We start from the raw sequence: 19,043 nt of genomic DNA, 5'->3' as shown, positions 1-19,043 counted from the left end.
GTGGATGGACAGTTAATGTGTGGAGTGATAGGAACCTGTATGCTAGTGGCTGCTCCCGGGCATCTCCACTAGTTGAAAGACCTTTTAGAAATGCAAGGGGTGGCCCAGTAGAAGAAGGATGCAGCCAAGTGCGCAGAGCTAGCTAGCCCTGGCTTTGTCACTGATAGGAGACACTTTAGTTTACCTCTCTACATCAGCTTTCTCAGCTGCTAAACCTGCTTACCTCACAGGTTGTTGTGAGGATCAGATGGCTGAAATAGATATGAAAGGGTTTAAAAGCACTATATGCATGTAAGTTATTAAAGCATATGACTTTGGCCAAGAGAAGGCTGGTGTGTGGCACAATAGTTGACAAGACACAGAATTAGGGTTGTATACCGTGACCTCATTGCTTAGATCTCTACTAGTTTAACTGGACTGCTTTCTGGAATTTACAATCTTCATTTCTTAAAATCTCTCTGAGTTCATTAGGCTAATGTAGACACAACATGTATTGGTCCCTTTTTGTGTTTGCTGTTTCTGTGACATACCTACAGCAACCACTTAATAATCAAACCATCTTTCCCTCCATTTTACTTGTCCTTAGTCACTTATCTCTATGGATATAACTTAGAACTGATAGGAAGCCACAATTGTGTGTTTTGGTTCATGTTGATAATCTTTGATATAATGAGAAACCCTCTGAGCCATCAGGGACATCTCCAGTATAAAATACTACCTATAAGTAAATTCTTTGCATTCCATGTTTCGTTTTTTTTTATGTTCATAATTATATAACTTTAGGTTTGGTTTGTCATTTGGACATCACGGAAACAATTTGGATTATATCAGCTTCCCAAATACTTTAAGCTAAACAAACAAACAAACATAACCCTTTCCTCCTAGTGAATATCACAACATCCATGTAATAAGATTGATCAGATGGGATTTCCACCAACCATCCTGGAAATAGTGAAAAATCATATTCCTTCACATTAAAAAGCAGTACGTGCTAAGGAAAAAGTGTTGCAGATACTGGGGATTTTTAAAACATTCTCAGCCCAACGACAGATTCGATTTTCTTGGAGAAAGGGAAGACCAGTGAGATTAAACTAGGATCATTTAAAAAACACTGCCATCTTCTGACTATCCAGATAGGTCATTGTATAGAGATGTATAGAACACCTTTGCCCAGAAATCCACGGAAGGAAGTGGAGGAGGATCCATCATGCAAAAATCTGGATCCTTCTCCTGTCAGGCCAACTAGTTTGGAAGCCTATCTCCAACTCTCTATTAAGGATGAAAAAAATCTCTAATATTAAGCTATATATGTTAGAAAAAAAATGTCATTGTGGATAATGTATAATAATGAGAATTTCACTATGCTCAGATTGAAATCATTTAACAAATATTTATATATTTACTCATTCAACTTTTTTGGGTGCACTATATTTTGCAAGTAGTACCTTTGGAGTGGAAATGCAACATGAATGGAGCAGACGTGACTCTGTTCCCATACAATCTTTTATTCCACTAGGGAGAGGCACACAGTAAATGATAAAAAGAAAGCACCAAAAATGCAAATTCTAGTGTTTCTCACATAAATAGTGGAGATCTGCTAGTTTCCTAGTTTACGTAGAATGGTCAGAGAAGTCTTTTATGAATAGGGTGACTCGTAATTTTGACCAGTAATTTATCTTTCCAACCACATCACATTTCAAAGTGACAGGTTTCACATCAGTAATTACACCAGGACTACAGATATAAATCAGGGTTTTTGTAGGTAGATCAGAATGTCACCCTATCTTTGAGCCTCGTTTCGTTTAAGTGCAGATCAGAAGGAAGAAAAGAAGTCAAGAGTGTGGAAAAGCAGGGACAAGAATGTCCAAAGTGGTGGAGCAGCACCAGAAGTAGGGAGGCCATTTTCCTTGTGTTGCGTTAGTTGTCCAGTCATGTCCAACTCTTTGCAGCCCCAGGGACTGTAGCCTGCCAGGCTCCACTGTTAATGGAATTCCCCAGTCAAGAATACTGGAGTGGGTTGCCATTTCCTTCTCCAGGGGATCTTCCTGACCCAAGGATCGAACCCAGGTCTCCCGCATTGGCAGGTAGACTTTTTACTGTCTGGGCCACCAGGGAAGCCTGGAGCTTTCCCTGTTCAGTGTGTAATGACCTAGAGCAAAGTTGGCAAATGAGGACCCTCAGGCTAACTCTCATTTATGCTTTTTAGATGGTTTTATTAGGACACGGACGCACATGTTTGTTTACTACCTTCTATGGTTCTTTGACCAGAGAAGGCAATGTCACCCCACTCCAGTACTCTTGCCTGGAAAATCTCATGGACAAAGGAGCCTGGTAGGTGCAGTCCATGGGGTCGCTAAGAGACAGACACGACTGAGCAATTTCACTTTCACTTTTCACTTTCATGCATTGGAGAAGGAAATGGCAACCCAATCCAGTGTTCTTGCCTGGAGAATCCCTGGTGGGCTGCTGTCTCTGGGGTCACACAGAGTCGACACGACTGAAGCAACTTAGCAGCGGCAGCAGTATGTTTCTTTGACATTACAAAGCAGAGAAATGCCAATAGAAAAGACTAGCAGACCTGAATCTGTCTGCAGATGTTAGATGTTGTTGCCATCATCCTCTACTACATCCCGCAAAGAAACCACAATGAATTGAGTTTAGTGACCTAAGCTTAGTGATCTGAGCTCACTTAGGAGGTACCTAGCATGCCATAGTCCCTGAACAGTGATTTAGACAGCTCAGAATCATTGCCAAGGGGACAGCCTTTCACTTTCTCTGAAGCCCATTCCCCCTTCCTACCCCCAGAGACATTTTATACTCCTCTAGATGACTGCCAGGTCCCAGGGGTGCCTTGCAGCCAAATCATCTCACCATTGAATTGATTCATTTTTTCCAGATGTTAGATCTCTTCAGAATTTGGAGTATTTTCTCAGTCCTTCATCTGTTGGTCAACAGAAGAACTCCTGTACTCTACCCAACTCCTCAACACTACCTGGACAAATTTTAGTTCTTATTTTCAATAAATGTCAGATACCATTAAAAAAGACTACTTGAATAGTTGCAACAGAGACTATATGACTTGCAAAACTTAAAATCATTAGCTATTTGGCCATTTACAGAAAAGTTTGCTAATTACTGATCTAGGGAAAGATTAGCATGAAATGCAGTTAGAGAGGTAGGTGCCCTGCTCTTAAGATACACATATCTTAGCATGCTCAAAGCAATCATTATTGCACTGTTCTTATTTGAATATCCATAATTATAGAACAATAGAAGCAGAGGGTACCACCAGGAACAAATCTGCCATCATTACATAAATGGATTATGCAGGTTGGTAGGACACTTTCCACATCATCCACCAGTTGTTTTTTCCATCAGCAATTTCCTTAGATTAAATAGAAACTTTTTCAAATAGACCCATACTTATTTCAGCTAAACAATAAAGTACATCTTGATAACTTACAAAGTCCTCAGCTATAGAATATATAAAAGAAAAACAATACATGAATAATTTCTACCCATTTATAATCTGTTGGCAGGATAGAAAAAATAAAGAATGATACATGAAAAGAAAAAGAAGAGGAATATAAAGACTCCATATAATTATGTACTAATATAAACCACATCTTATGAAGAATGAAGCTTAATTTATAAATCATGACTCTGAGCTACCAAAGTCATGGGACTTTGATAATGTACACAGGAAATGACATCATGTAATACAATCAAATACTCTTACATTTAAGAGTATTTTTTTCCTTAATTTTTCCTTAATTTTTCTTCCTTGACTCAAAAAAAGGGGAGGAGGGGGTAAAGTAACACAACAGAAGAAAATACAGTAAATATTAGAAACATGATTTTACCTAAAGGTTATTTCTTTTGAAAAATCAAGTGGGGAAAAGGTCAGATACTCAATTCTGGATATAAACTTTGAAAGCTTTTAGCTGCAAACATTAAACATTTTCTGAAATTACTATCTAGAGAACTTATCACTGAAGGAGATCACAGTTGTGATAGATCAGTATGAAGTAATGATCACATAGAGCCCACAATTGAGAATGAATAGAGCAGGCCAGGGGTGAGTATCTTTGAGCCCTACTAAGCAAAAGTCCAGATAATCACAATGGTGTGATCACCAACCTAGAGCCAGCCGTCCTGGAATGCGAAGTCAAGTGGGCCTTAGGAAGCATCCCTATGAGCAAAGCTAGTGGAGGTGATGGAATTCCCATTGAGCTATTTCAAATCCAAAAGATGATGCTGTGAAAGTGTTGCACTCAATATACCAGCAAATTTGGAAAACTCAGCAGTGGCCACAGGACTGGAAAATGTCAGTTTTCATTCCAACCCCAAAGAAAGGCAATGCCAAAGAATGCTCAAACTACTAGACAATTGCACTTGTCTCACATGCTAGTAAAGTAACGCTAAAAATTCTCTAAGCTAGGCTGCAATAGTACGTGAATCGTGAACTTCCAGAAGTTCAAGGTAGATTTAGAAAAGGCAGAGGAACCAGATATCAAATTGCCAACATCTGCTGGGTCATCAAAACAGCAAGAGAGTTCCAGAAAAATATCTACTTCTGCTTTATTGACTATGCCAAAGTCTTGGACTGTGTGGATCATCACAAACTCTGGAAAATTCTTCAAGAGGGGGGAATACCAGACCAACTGAACTGCCTCCTGAGAAATCTGTATGCAGGTCAGGAAGCAACAGTTTGAACTGGACATGGAACATCTCATTCCAAATAGGAAAAGGAGTGCATCAAGGCTGTATATTGTCACCCTGCTTATTTAACCTGTATGCAGAGTACATCATGAGAAATGCTGGACTGGATGAAGCACAAGCTGAAATCAAGATCGCCAGGAGAAATATTAATAATGGCAGAGATGCAGATGACACCACCCTTATGGCAGAAAGTGATGAAGAGCTAAAAAGCCTCTTGATGAAAGTGAAAGAGGAGAGTGAAAAAGTTGGCTTAAAGCTCAACATTCAGAAAATTAACATCATGGCATCTGGTTCCATCACTTCATGGGAAATATATGGAGAAAGAGTGGCAGACTTTGTTTTCTGGGCTCCAAAACCACTGCAGATGGTGACTGCAGCCGTGACATTAAAGGACTCTCACTCTTTGGAAGAAAATCTTTGACCAACCTAGTTCAGTTCAGTTCAGTTCAGTTCAGTAGCTCAGTCGTGTCCGACTCTTTGCGACCCCATGAATCGCAGCACACCAGGCCTCCCTGTCCATCGCCAACTCCCAGAGTTCACTCAGACTCACGTCCATCGAGTCCATGATGTCATCCAGCCATGTCATCTGTCCTCCACTTCTTCTCCTGCCCCCAATCCCTCCCAGCATCAGAGTCTTTCCCAATGAGTCAACTCTTCGCATGAGGTGGCCAAAGTACTGGAGTTTCAGCTTAACAGCATATTAAAAAGCAGAGACATTACTTTGCCAACAAAGATCCATCTAGTCAAGGCTATGGTTTTTCCAGTAGTCATGTATGGATTTGAGACTTGGAGTATAAAGAAAGCTGAGCGCCAAAGAATTGATGCTTTTCTTGAGTGTCCCTTGGACTGCAAGGAGATCCAACCAGTCCATCATAAAAGAAATCAGTCCTGAATGTACATTGGAAGGACTGATGCTGAAGTTGAAACTCCAGTACTTTGGCCACCTGGAAAAGACTCTGATGCTGAAAAGATTGAAGGCAGGAGGAGAAGGGGACAACAGAGGATGAGATGGTTGGATGGCATCACTGGCTCAATGGACATGAGTTTGAGTAAACTCCAGGAATCGGCAATGGACAGGGAGGCCTGGCCTGCTGCAGTCCATGGGGTCGCAAAGAGTCAGATACAACTGAGCGTCTGAACTGAAAGCAGCAGCTCTGATGAAGTGAGCTTTAACCCTACCACAAGCATTGGATACACAGATGATACCTAGATTTAAGTCTTTTCTTGTTTTTTTTTTTTTTTTTTTTTTTTTTTGGACAGGAAGAATCACCTTGCAACTTCCTAAAGACTGCATATTCTTCTGCTATATTTTTGCTTAACAATTTTCTCAGCCTCCTATATTGCATAGGATCTGAGATGAATCTATAGGAATAGGGCAATTTTGGATATTCCTGGAAAGATTTAGACTGTGAAATAGGGTCCATACATGCTAAACTGGTAAAATAAATTCATCAGTGTTCTTAAATATATTTCAGCCTCATTAAACTTAAGCTGCAAAGAGAGAAAATGTACCCTCCATTACAAGGAGTCCTCAAGAAAAACTATCAGATTATTTAGCTGTGGTTTTGCTGGAGTCATTACAATGTTCTAGAATCCATTGCATCTTTTCTACATATCTCATAATGCTGACCTTTACTTCAGAAACAAGATTTTTTTCAAGGTATACAATTTGGCTAAATTTTATACCTGAATTTGATATATTTTTGTGTTATATTAATTTTACTAAGAAAAATTATGTATAACAATGTAAATGCATAGTGTATTTTATTGGAAGATTTCACACTCACAGACTCTAAAAAATATAAAAATAAGTGAAATTTTCACTTGTGGTAGGGTTAAAGTTCACTTCATCAGAGCTTCTGCTTTCAGTTCAGTTCAGTTGTTCAGTTGTACCTGACTCTTTGCGACCCCATGGACTGCAGCAGGCCAGGCCTCCCTGTCCATTGACGACTCCTGGAGTTTACTCCTGTTAAAAGGAGAAATGAGGACTTGATTTTAAATGTTAAGTTGTGCAATTTTAGCTCAATTTTTTTCTTATATTGATATATTTGAATATTCGACCAATTATTATGTATGAAGAGTTAACTAAGTATTAAGACTTATGGGGAAAATGGGGCTTTATTCTGCTTTTAAAAAGCTTACAATATTTTGGGAGGATAAACAATTAAGAATAGACAACTAACAGAAGCAACAAAAATAAGTTTCAAGTGAGTTGGAGTTACATCTGTGAAAATTTTGCAAACAAACTGTAGGTATTACTTTAAGGTATAGTATCATTTAAATAGTTATTATAAAACCCATTGAGACTTTAGTTTTGGATGATTACACTGGCTAGACTGTTTATATGTAAAAATAGAAAATTTTTATAGAACTTTCAAGAAAACCTGCCAATTTTTCTCTGTTGGGAGTTGAGTACAAGAGACCCTATGTGAGCAAAGCCCATTTAGGAAACTGTTTCTTACCAGGTCTGACTTTAATTCTCAGGAAGCTGTGAGGTAGTTTGTTAAGGCATACATTTTGTAAATAGAATTTTCAAAGAATGTTCATGATTGGGCCTCCTGATGTTTTTTATTGGTTCAAAGAGGGCATTCACAGCTGCAGAAAGCAGCTTGTAATTATCAAATTGGCTTTTTTCTACAAGGTAAGATAATACACATGCAGTTTCTGGTATTTTTCACGAGAACAGCAAGCCAATCATTTGCATTTTCATATTAGATGTGGAAATTCTTCTCTGGATCTAATTGACCTTATCCAAGTTAAAGAGAAGGAAAGCTGAAGAATTAAGAGAAAAATACATACTCAAAATGTAACCCCTGAACTGGAACCAGATCAAGGGCATCAAAATTAAACTGCCATTGGGTAGATTTGCTCTTCTCTGCACAGTTGGTTTCACTTTGCAAATATCCCTTCGTCAAAAATATCAAAGGAACTGGAATGCTGTCAAATCCTGGCCATTCTTTCTCCAGGGGATCTTCCCCACCTGGGGATCGAACCCGGGTCTCCTGCATCGCAGACAGATTCTTTATCATGCACCACCAGGGACGCTCACTAAGGAAGATACACTTGACTAAATCCAAACAAGAAATAGAAGATCTTATAGGATCTTACAATAAAATTATATTTAAATAACACAAAACATCAAGATTAACATTATGATAATGAATATGAAATGACTAGAGTAAATGAGAACTGATTTTCAAATGCATCTCAGTATTTGAATGCCATTATATTGACAGGTTTCTTTAAAATTAGCATAAGGAAAAGCAATGCAAATGATCTCACACTTGTTGTCACAAAGTAATGACACAGAGTATTGGGGATCAAATTGAATCTTAATCATAACACACAAACTACCACTCTGGAAATAAATATGAAAGCTGATCACAATTTATTAAAAGACAGCATGGCCAAGTAGATGTTTATGTTTTAATTACAAGTGAAAGAATGTGTCAAATGGGTGGTTCTCACAGCTTGTGAAGATTGGTTCCTTACAGAGAAGAGATGGCCCCAACAGTTTGATAAGAAGACTATTTCTGCTGGACACACATCATTAACTTGATTTTATCTCTTCTGTAAGATATTTATTAAGCACAACTAAATATATTCATTAAACTTCAAGTAAACTGCATTTTAGTAGTTTAGAAAGTGGAAAACGAAGAGCTTACATTTATCTTGTAAGATGTTAATATCTTAAACTAGGATCCATATTTAAATATCACTTCTAGCCTAAAACCCAATAATGATTAGGCTTTGCCATCACTTATGGTACAGTATGTCTTTGTTCTTTACAAATTTAATATTTACTATTTCAAGGATATTCTACTGGTGGTGATTATTCATGACACAGATTAATCTAGTATTATTTCAAGTGTAAATCTGAATCCTGTGTGTTAGAAAACTGACTGTTTAAGAAAGTCACTTAAATAGGACATGCGCTCATTCTCCATACATTTGTATCCAGCATTGTACACCACAATAATTCTATTGTAGTGATAAAAAGAACTTTCTTAGTTTAAACTGGCATGGGGTTAACTTTTGTTTGACATATGAAATATGTGACTTTCATCCCAAGTATGATTAAAAGGAAACCATTTGCCTATATTAAATGTCTGTTTTCATGAATTTAGGAATCAGATAGAATATCTGAAAGCTATCCAGACATAACTGACGAGTCTATTGTATATTCTAAATAGAACAGAACAGATATTTGACATTTGTTAATATTCATGAGCTTTACAAATAAATTTATGCATATCACTGGAGCATATAATTTCCAACATTATAAAAAAACTCCACCCCACCCTTGTAAGTGCAGTAAATTACATATGGGACAAACAGTGGAGAACTGGTTGAGATGCATATATTGAGAGGTTCAGCTAGGTTCACATACTAAAAATGGGCTAGGTTTACTACACAAGTAAGACAATTTTAACACTAAGGTTCCAATTGAAAATTACTGAATGTGTGTTGCAATGAACTGCATAGAGTTGGTACTGTAAACCCTAAGGCTATGAATGTCAAGAAACCATTTTAGCAAAAGATAATACTGAACATATGCTATTTAAACCCAAGGACAGGTTCTTATTCAACTTAGGATGTATAAATCCACAAGAGACCATCACTTCTACCCTAACAACAAAAGTAAAAAAAAAAAAAAAAAAAGAAGAAGAAGAAGAAAACTACAAAATCATAACATTTTAAGCCCATCTGAGAACTGAGGTGAAGGGTGAAGAAAATTCTAAAGGATAAAAAAGCCTTTTAAGGACAGAAGGGACACACAAACTTTTTTACCTTTACAGAGCGCAAGAGTAAGAAGTGACCAGTATAAAAATAAAGTGGGAGAAAATAAAAGAAAACAACCAAGACACTAAAGTGTTCTTAAAGATCAAGAGATGATCAAGTTTAGAATACCTGGGACAAGATGACTCTGTAAGCACCCTATTCTTCACAATGAGCCTCCATCTTGTGTTCATGAGAGTTTGGGGGCAGAGCAGGAGACCCAAAAGAATTTTCCCTTCATGGTGCACAGGCATGAATACACTCACTTCTTGAACTTTTTCTTATGTGAATCAAAAGCTGTAAGTCAATGCATAAAGGACAGGAAACCTGGCTTCTTCCAACAAAGGCAAATGGTAGAAGCAAAAATTTTCTTACCCTAGGAAAAGATTAGGAAACCTTCCCTTGTATCTTAAGCCTTACCTCAAAGAACAAGCTCCAAGAATCTACTGGAACAAAGCAAGAAAATCACCTGCCACTAGTCCCAGGTCAAGGCACACTTCTCATGGAGATACAGAAGCACATTTGTTTGCCTAGTTTTAAAGGTCTGCTTCTGTTGCTGGAAAGGTAGGAGAATCTCTCCAAATTGAGAATCTCACACATATAAGACAGAATGTGACTCTCATGGAAGAGAACAGGAACTTTGAGAAAGACTAATTATTATAACTCAGGTTCAAAAGACTCATCTAAGACTACATCTGAATCAAAAAATCTTAAGAGATAACCCTTGTTTGTATCACATGCCTCATACCGAGTAATAAGCAGTACCATTACAGAAGGGAAATAGCATGGAAATGATTCCTTCCATTGTTCAGTTGCGCAGTCTGTTGAAAGCTTAGCATGGAATCAGAATGTATAAAAATGTTCCCAACACCCTAGGCTCCACACTCAACCAAATATAGCAGCATCCCACTATTGGGGAATTTGAAGCCTGTGAAGCACTAAAGGCATAGTAGTCAAACTCAGATCAAGTACTCTCTAGTTTGACTCAACTCTCCACTATAGTAACCCAACAAAAGAAGAGGCGTACGCTTTTCTAGCCATAGGTGTTATTTGCTTCAGTCTTTTGTTCTTTTACTGTTCTTTTACTGAAAAGTCTACTGTTCTTTTACACATAATTCCAGAACTTGGTAAAAAAAAAATATCACACACACATATACAAAATAAAGTAGAGGAATAAAATGAATATTTGTCAAGTGATAAAGCAGACAACAGAAATGGATGGTGAGATGATTTAGATACTGGAACTATCAAAGATTTAATTGCCATTAACATATTAAAGGACATAGTGCAAAGGACAACATGCAAGAATAGTCACCACAGAATTTCAGCAGCAAGACTGAAACTATAGAAGGTGGTAAAATTGAGATGAATAGTTCTTTATCAGTGCATAGGACATACAAGAAGACAAAATTGGTGAACTGAAAAACAGGTCAACAGAAAATTTCCAAAGTAAAATAAATAGAGGAAATAATGAGTGGAAACAAAAACAAAATAGAAGTGTCTACCCAGGGGTTGTAGGGTAATATCAAAGGATCTAAACCCCAGGCAGATACTGCTAGTTTCCTTTCTCTTCTGAAATGATCATGGAAATAATAATGAGACTGTAGATGCTTGGTAGAGACTGAATTATCAGCCTGTGCTAAGTCTAACAGTATCATGCGGCCAAAGAGAGTCAGTGGGATTTGAGAAAATGCACCTGTGATTTTCAGGTCATGCTTTTAAGAGGGAGAGTTCTCTTTTCTTTACCCTATTTACTGGCTGAATGGAGGCATTACACTAAGGATCATGTAGCAAACAATTTATAAAAACCTGGGTCCTTGGCACCAGTGACTTCTCATCTCAGCCCTGGACTAATTACATTCAGTCTATCACCTAACAGATAAAAAAAAAAAAAAAGACATATTTTTTCAAGAAGTGCTATTTGTGGTGTTATTATAGTAACCAAGCATATGCATTTTTATAACATAAGCACTCATAGTAAAAGTTTAGAATGAAATTTAAATTAGTTTATGGTTTCTGAATATAAAGCTAACAAGATTAGTTTTACCTCTCACTTATCAGAAAATACCAAAAGAAAGGCAGGTATTATTAGTTGTGAGAAAATCTTTTCAAATTTAGATAAATATAGACTGTTGCTGCTGCTGCTGCTGCTACTGCTGCTGCTAAGTTGCTTCAGTCGTGTCCGACTCTGTGCGACCCCACAGATGGCAGCCCACCAGGCTCTGCTGTCCCTAGGATTCTCCAGGCAAGAATACTGGAGTGGGTTGCCATTTCCTTCTCCAGCACATGAAAGTGAAAACTGAAGTCGCTCATTCATGTCTGAATCTTAGCGACCCCATGGACTGCAGCCTACCAGGCTTCTCCGTCCATGGGATTTTCCAGGCAAGAGTACAGGAGTGGGTTGCCATTGACTTCTCCGAAATACAAACTAATTAATAGAAAAAGTTTGATTTCTAAACACCAGAGAAAAATCAGAAACTAATTACATAGCAGAAATAAATATTGGTTCATCAGAATGCATAATTAAGTTAGGGGAAATGTCACTTTTCAGAATTTTATGTCTGAAACCAAAACTTGAATACTATAAAAAATGTCATGATTAGATACAGGAAAATGGTGCCTCTATAAAGTGCAAGACACAAACAGCTGGAGAAAAGACTAACATGTCCAAATATGCTGTTTGGCAGCAAACAAATTTCATTAAAAAGGTGGTCCTCTGAAGTAATGAACAATTCTGAAATAATTTCAGTCTGTGCAAGTAATACTGTCTAAAATGTATAAAAACCACTGTGAAACACAAAAGCTACTATTCCAAATATCACCCCTTGCAATATTCTTAAGTTTCCTTTCAAGATAAACTATTATAACAAACTGCCAAGAAATCTGGTAATCTAATTTACAATTTAATCCTAGTTTTCTTCATTCAGCTGTCCACTCACTCAAAAACATCATTATTGACTGTTTATGATATGCAAAGCTCTATATTGTTCAAGTCATATTGCTTTTCCAAATGTTCTCATAGAGCTGAATTGGGATGATTTAAATATGAATTAGGAATATATTAAAGGAGCTATACAACAGAAATTTAGAAATAAAACCTTTTCCTCTTCTTAAGAAATCAGTAGCATTTCTTCTGTAGTTAGATTCCATGAGCAAAGGTATTATCACTGGGTGAAACTTCATTTTCAAAGACTCTTAAGAATCAAAAAGAATGTTGGAATGAAAAGATCAAACCATGAAAACTTGGAATGTGGCAATAATTTTGTAAGAGAAACAAGTATGTTGTAAACATTAAAAAAGCACTTATTTGGGTATTGGGAACTTGAGTTCTATTTCTTAGTTTTCCACTAATTCTTTATGAACTTAGTGTAAAATTTTGTGCCTTGGATTTCTCATTCATGAGAGAAAGATAAATTCTAATGATTTCTAAATTTTCTTCCACTTATTTAATAACATAAGGATAAGCAATCTGTACATATGCATCACACACATGGTTACATTCCTGCTCTAAACCATTTATTCTGAGGGTCCTCTCCACCCTATGTTTTCACCAATAAATTGAGACTATCAGTTGACTGCTCTTGGAGTTTTTAAGCCACTGGAGGTATTGAAAATGGGCTCCTCTGGAATACCAATAATAAGGATCCAACAGGCAGCTGGCCAAGGTCAAGAGCAACATAAAAACACTTTGCAGAGTAAACCTAGTGGGACTGCAGTCTGTACAATTGCCACGCTCTAATACACTGGCCTAACCAAATTCAGATCCCACGAGCTGTTCCTCACACAGATGCTCTAGTAACTTTAAAGAGCTATGGTTATAGACAGTCACAGTCATAACATGTCCATTGATTGAATTATGAACATCTTAACTTTTTCTTGGTGCATTCTCAGAATGCCACCCCAGGGACACTCAAGTTAGTATGCAGGAGGCAAACAATATGAAGTGGGATTAATGATTCTGTTTCAAGATTCTTAAATCTTTTATATATAAAGTCACCCTCCTTAAGAGGAAGGGAGTCGGCATATTTTATTACTCTACTTTCAGACACAGAGCAACACAGGTACAAAGGGATTTGGCAACCTGTCAAAAGCAGACCAGCATCAGAGTTAGGAATAAAAACAATCTAAATTCTATTATAGAGATGTTTTATGATTCCAAAATAAAGTTGCACAAGGAAATGTCAATCTGACTGTAACATCCTAGTATAAAGATATTTACTTCTGAGAAACTTAAAACCTGAGAAAGGCTGAAAAATTCCCTTATGACACTCACATTCCTTGGAAATTACACAAACATTGATGACTTGAATATTTCAAAAAAGGTATGTATCTCTTTATTTTACATGTGAATTTACACCACATTTCATTCCACAAAGGATTTGAGGTATCATACATAAATAGAATCATATCATAAAAAGGGATGGGAGGAGAGGAAAGTAATAAAAAGTACATCTCCCACAATGTCCCTGTCCACAGATACAGGCCTACTTAGAGAAGGAGATTTAACAGGAAGATAATCAACTGTCCCACCTCTTCATAATTTACCACTGCACCAACAGGGCTTCAAAAGAATAATAGTGGATCACTGTCAAAACATGTACAAAACACAACTCTCTCTGAGGAAGAAGACTTACAAAGCCCCAGTGAGCATGGGAAACAAAAACAAGAACATCAGAGGCACAGAAAGTACCTCTAGGCACAGAGCTACCTAGAGCTATAGAAAACATTAGATTAATATACATTCTCAAAGAAATACAATATCATGTTATCACTCATATATAGACTTTAGTTTTTAAAAAATGACAGATTTATTTACAAAACAGAAACAGACTTACAGATATCAAAAACAAACATACAGTTATCAAAAGGGAAATGTGGGGGAGAGGAATAAATCAGGAATTTGGGATTAACATACACACATTAAGATATGAGTTAGATAACAAACAAGAACTCCCTGTAGAGCACAGGGGACCCTTCACAGTATTCTGTGGTAACCTATATGGGGAAACAATCTGAAAACAATACATTATGTATATGTATAACTGAATCACTTTATTGTACACTGAAACTAATAACATAGAAAATCAACTATATTCCAATAAAATTTTTTAAAACTCTTGATCCTGATGGCATGAAAAAAAAAAATTCTCACAGAAGAGTCTCAGTTATCTCTAGTGTATCCTATCTTGTTCACATTTCAACAAAAAAAAGTATAGGACACGTTAAAGGCAAGAAAGATTATCTAGGGAAACAAAGTAATCACCAGAACCTGATTTAGATAGATAGAATCAACAAATGGAATTTAAAATCACTAATATATTAAGGAATCTAATGAAAAACTTGGATAATCTGCAAAGACAAGTGGCTACATAAACAGAGAGATAAGAAAGAATTACAATGAAATGCTACAAATAAAAACACTGTAACAGAAAAAATGTCTCTGAGTGTCTCACTAGTAAACACAACGCAGCAGAGAAAAGATCAATGAACTTGAAGATGAGTTAATAGAAACATGCCAAACTGAAAGCCGAAGAAAAGACCCAGTACCTATTAGAAGTGTCAAAGGTGTAACATATGGTTAAGTGGACTATCAGTAGAAGAAAAAGACAGCAGAGAAGAGGAAATAAGAAAAAAACTAAAACAATTATTTAAAGAAATGCAATTAAAATACTAAAGGAGGGGATAAGATGAAGTTTCATAAAAGACTCAACTAAAAAGAAACAGTAAAATAAGCCCTGTTAACAAACAGAAAGCAGTTGCAAACATGGTAGATGTTAATCCAAGTATATCAAAAATCCCTTTAAAAGTGAATGGTCTAAGTATAAAATTAAAAGACAGAGACTGTCAGAGTGAATAAAACAAACAAGGAAAAAGTTCACTATATGTTAGCTAAAGGAAACTCACTTTAAAAATAAAGGCTTAGATATGTTAAAAATAAAGGAGTCAAGAAAGTTATACTGTATAACACAAATCAAAATAAATATGGAGTTCCCATATTAATTTTAGACAAAAAGACTTCAAAACAAAGAAAACTATCAGAAATAAATTCAAGTACTACATAATGGTGATTGGGTCAATTCTCTAAGAAGCCATAACAATCCTAAACATGTATGAACTTAAAACCAGAGTGTCAAAATATGTGAGGCAAATACTGATACAACAGAGAGGAGATCTAGACATATATACTATTATAATTGAAGGATTGAAAACATCTCTATTAGTACAGTGTATAGTTCATCAAAAGAGTACCAATCAACTTGATTTAACTGATATTTATAGGCTAGTCCATCCAAAAGCAGCTGAGCACATGTTCCTCTCAAACTTTTATTGAACTTTCACCATGATACTCCACATCCTGATCCACAAATAATACTTTAACAAATTTAAAATAGTATAAATCACACAAAGTATGTTCTGAGACTATCTGGAATTAAACTAGAAAACAACTGAACTAAGGGGGAACTAATGGAACAATAGTTTCAAAAATTAGAAACAAAACATTCCTCTTCTAAACAACATACAGGCCGAAAGAAAAACTCAAGAAATAAAAATATATTTTGAAATAAAGAGAAATGAAAATATAATGCTTCTCTTTTAAGCAGTGCTTTAAGACAAATTTATTTCATGAGATGCTTATATTAGAAAAGAAGAAAGATCTAAAAGAGCAGTAATTTAGGCCTCAAGGAAATAGAACAAAAGCTGTAATAAAAATCAGGGCAGAAATCAAAGAAATTATAAACAAAAAGACACTAGAAAAATAACAAAACCAAAAACTTAAAAAAAAATCAGTAAAACTGAAAAATCTTTAGTCAGGCTAGCAAAGAAAAAAAGAGAAAATACACATTTCAAGTGTTAGAAATGAGAGAGAGGTCCGTGGAATTTGATGGACAAGAATAAACTACTATAAACAACTCTTTTCCTACAAATTTAATCATTTCATAAAATGGACCGATTCCCTGAAAGACAGAAAGTACTGAAATTCAATTAAGGAGAAATAGGTAATCTGAATAGTCCCAAATCTATTAAAGAATTTGAATCCACAATTAATAACCATTCAGAAAAGAAACCCTTAGGCCTAAATGGTTTAAGCAGTGAATTTTACACATTTTAATGAAAGTAATTTAAAAGACAAAAATAAGTGAAATATCAAGTCGCAAAACAAATGGGTGAATCCTAATTGCATATCATTAAGTGAAAGAAGCTGATCTGAAAAGAATATATATATTATATCATTCCAATTACATGACATTATAGAAAAGGCAAAAGTATAGAAATAGTAAAAAAAGATAAGTGGTTGCTAGGAGAGAGAAGTGGAGGAAGTTTTAAATATGTGAATCATAGATGACTATTTTAGAGTGGTGAAACTATTTGATATAATGCTATAATTAAGGACATATGACAATAAAAATTTCAAAAGCCTCTGGACTTTATAGCACAGAGTAAATCTTAATGTACATTACAAACAACGAAAGAAAGAAAACCAACAGGTCAGATGGGATGTAAAATATGACCAATCTTACTGTATTACAAACATAAGACAGAACTTCACTGAACCTCTTCAAAGAATTTGGGTGGTGGAGGGGAGCTACTGATTTACATAAATGGAAGTGAGTCTGTAAAACTAATGACAAAAGAAAGTATACTTAAAACTGTAGTCTAGTTGATGAAGTTGCTTCTCACTAGGGAAAACTATGATAACATTATACACGTATATTGAATTTTAAGATTTAGGTAAATATTGGATGGTGGAAGTTAGGTTTCTCTAGAACGGGAGTTTGCAGATCGGCAAGGAGAGGAGGCTGGAATGGCCAAATGATATTGCAATAGAGATGAACACGTCAATATGAATTCATGTTTAGTTTATAGGAATGGTTACACATATAAATATTTATAGATATACATACAAATATGGGTTAGTATTTACACATACAATTTTTCCTGTCAGTTGAGAGGGCCTGGAATCAATAAAACTCAGTAACAATGAGCATACCTAGCATCCAGATCTTAATTTCTAATATTTCTTCAATATAAGGAAGCAGGGCTCCTTGAAAAAATAAATGATGCTAGGATTGAGTGTATCATATTTCCCCAGAGCAAGAAATATACAAAATGAGCCCAGAGAATCACATAGAACAAAGAGATGAGGAAATGTTCAAAACACACTCACACTCAGTAATAATGGGGGAAGGGTAGACAATGAAGAGACATAGAAGCCAGTTATGACCAACCTAGACAGCATATTAAAAAGCAGAGACATTACTTTGCCAACAAAGGCCCATCTTGTCAAGGCTATGGTTTTTCCAGTAGTCATGTATGGATGTAAGAGCTGGACTGTGAAGAAAGCTGAACACTGAAGAATTGATGCTTTTGAACTGTGGTGTTGGAGAAGACTCTTGAGAGTCCCTTGGACTGCAAGCAGATCCAACCAGTCCATTCTGAAGGAGATCAGCCCTGGGTGTTAGTTGAAAGGACTGATGCTAAAGCTGAAATTCCAATATTTTGGCCACCTCATGTGAAGAGGTGACTCATTGGGAAAGACCCTGATGCTGGGAAAGATTGAAGGCGGAAGGAGAAGGGGATGACAGCGGATGAGATGGTTGGATGGCATCACCAACTTGATGGACATGGGTTTGGGTAGACTACTGGAGTTGGTGATGGACAGGGAGGCCTGGCATGCTGAGGTTCATGGGGTCACAAAGAGTTGCACACGACTGAGCGACTGAAGTGAACTGAACTGAACACAAAGAGGCCAAGGACAAATGTAAAAAGACCATTTACAAAATTAAAGAAATTGTCATGACTTGACCACTAAAAGTGCATAAAGTTATTTAGATTCATGTGATATTTTCAAGATAGAGCCAGTAGGATTAGCAACCAGGAAGACTGAGCTGTCATTAGCTAACTTGAAGCAGAGTACAAGGCCATACAATGGAATTAATACAATACAGCCATAAAAAAGAATAACGAACTGATGCAACATGGATGAACCTTGGAAACTTTCTGCTAAGTCAAAGAAGTCAGAAATAGAAGGCCACACACTGTGTAATCACGTTTATGTGAAATGTGCAGAACAGGTGAATCCATAGAGACAATTAGATCAGCAGCTGCCAGGAGCAAGTGAAGAATGATTGCTAAAGAGTATACAGCTTATTTTGGGGGTGATAACAGTTTTAAAGTAGATAGTAATGATACAGTTGATGATGTCAAGAGTTTAGCTTTGGATACAAGCTTGATATGTGGGTTATAAATAAGGGAGTTGAGAATATAAATTGAGATGCCATGAAGATAATCAAATATATGATTCTTAAATTTGTGTTTGGCTTGAACTGGAGATATAAATTTAGCAGTGATCCATGTACACATGATACTTAAAATATTGAAATAAGCAGTGGAGTAAATGAAAATAGAAAAGAGACGAGATCCAGTGACTGAGCCCTTGAGCATGTTAAAAGGTCAGGAAGAGGAAGCAGAACTAAAAGAGAATGTGAAAAAGCACACAGTGAACTGAACTGAGTGGACTGAACTGTCCTAGAAACCAAGGT

This window comes from Capra hircus, chromosome 9, assembly GCF_001704415.2.
Source record: "Capra hircus breed San Clemente chromosome 9, ASM170441v1, whole genome shotgun sequence".
In the NCBI taxonomy this organism is placed as follows: domain Eukaryota; kingdom Metazoa; phylum Chordata; class Mammalia; order Artiodactyla; family Bovidae; genus Capra; species Capra hircus.
This window is presented reverse-complemented; position numbering follows the sequence as displayed.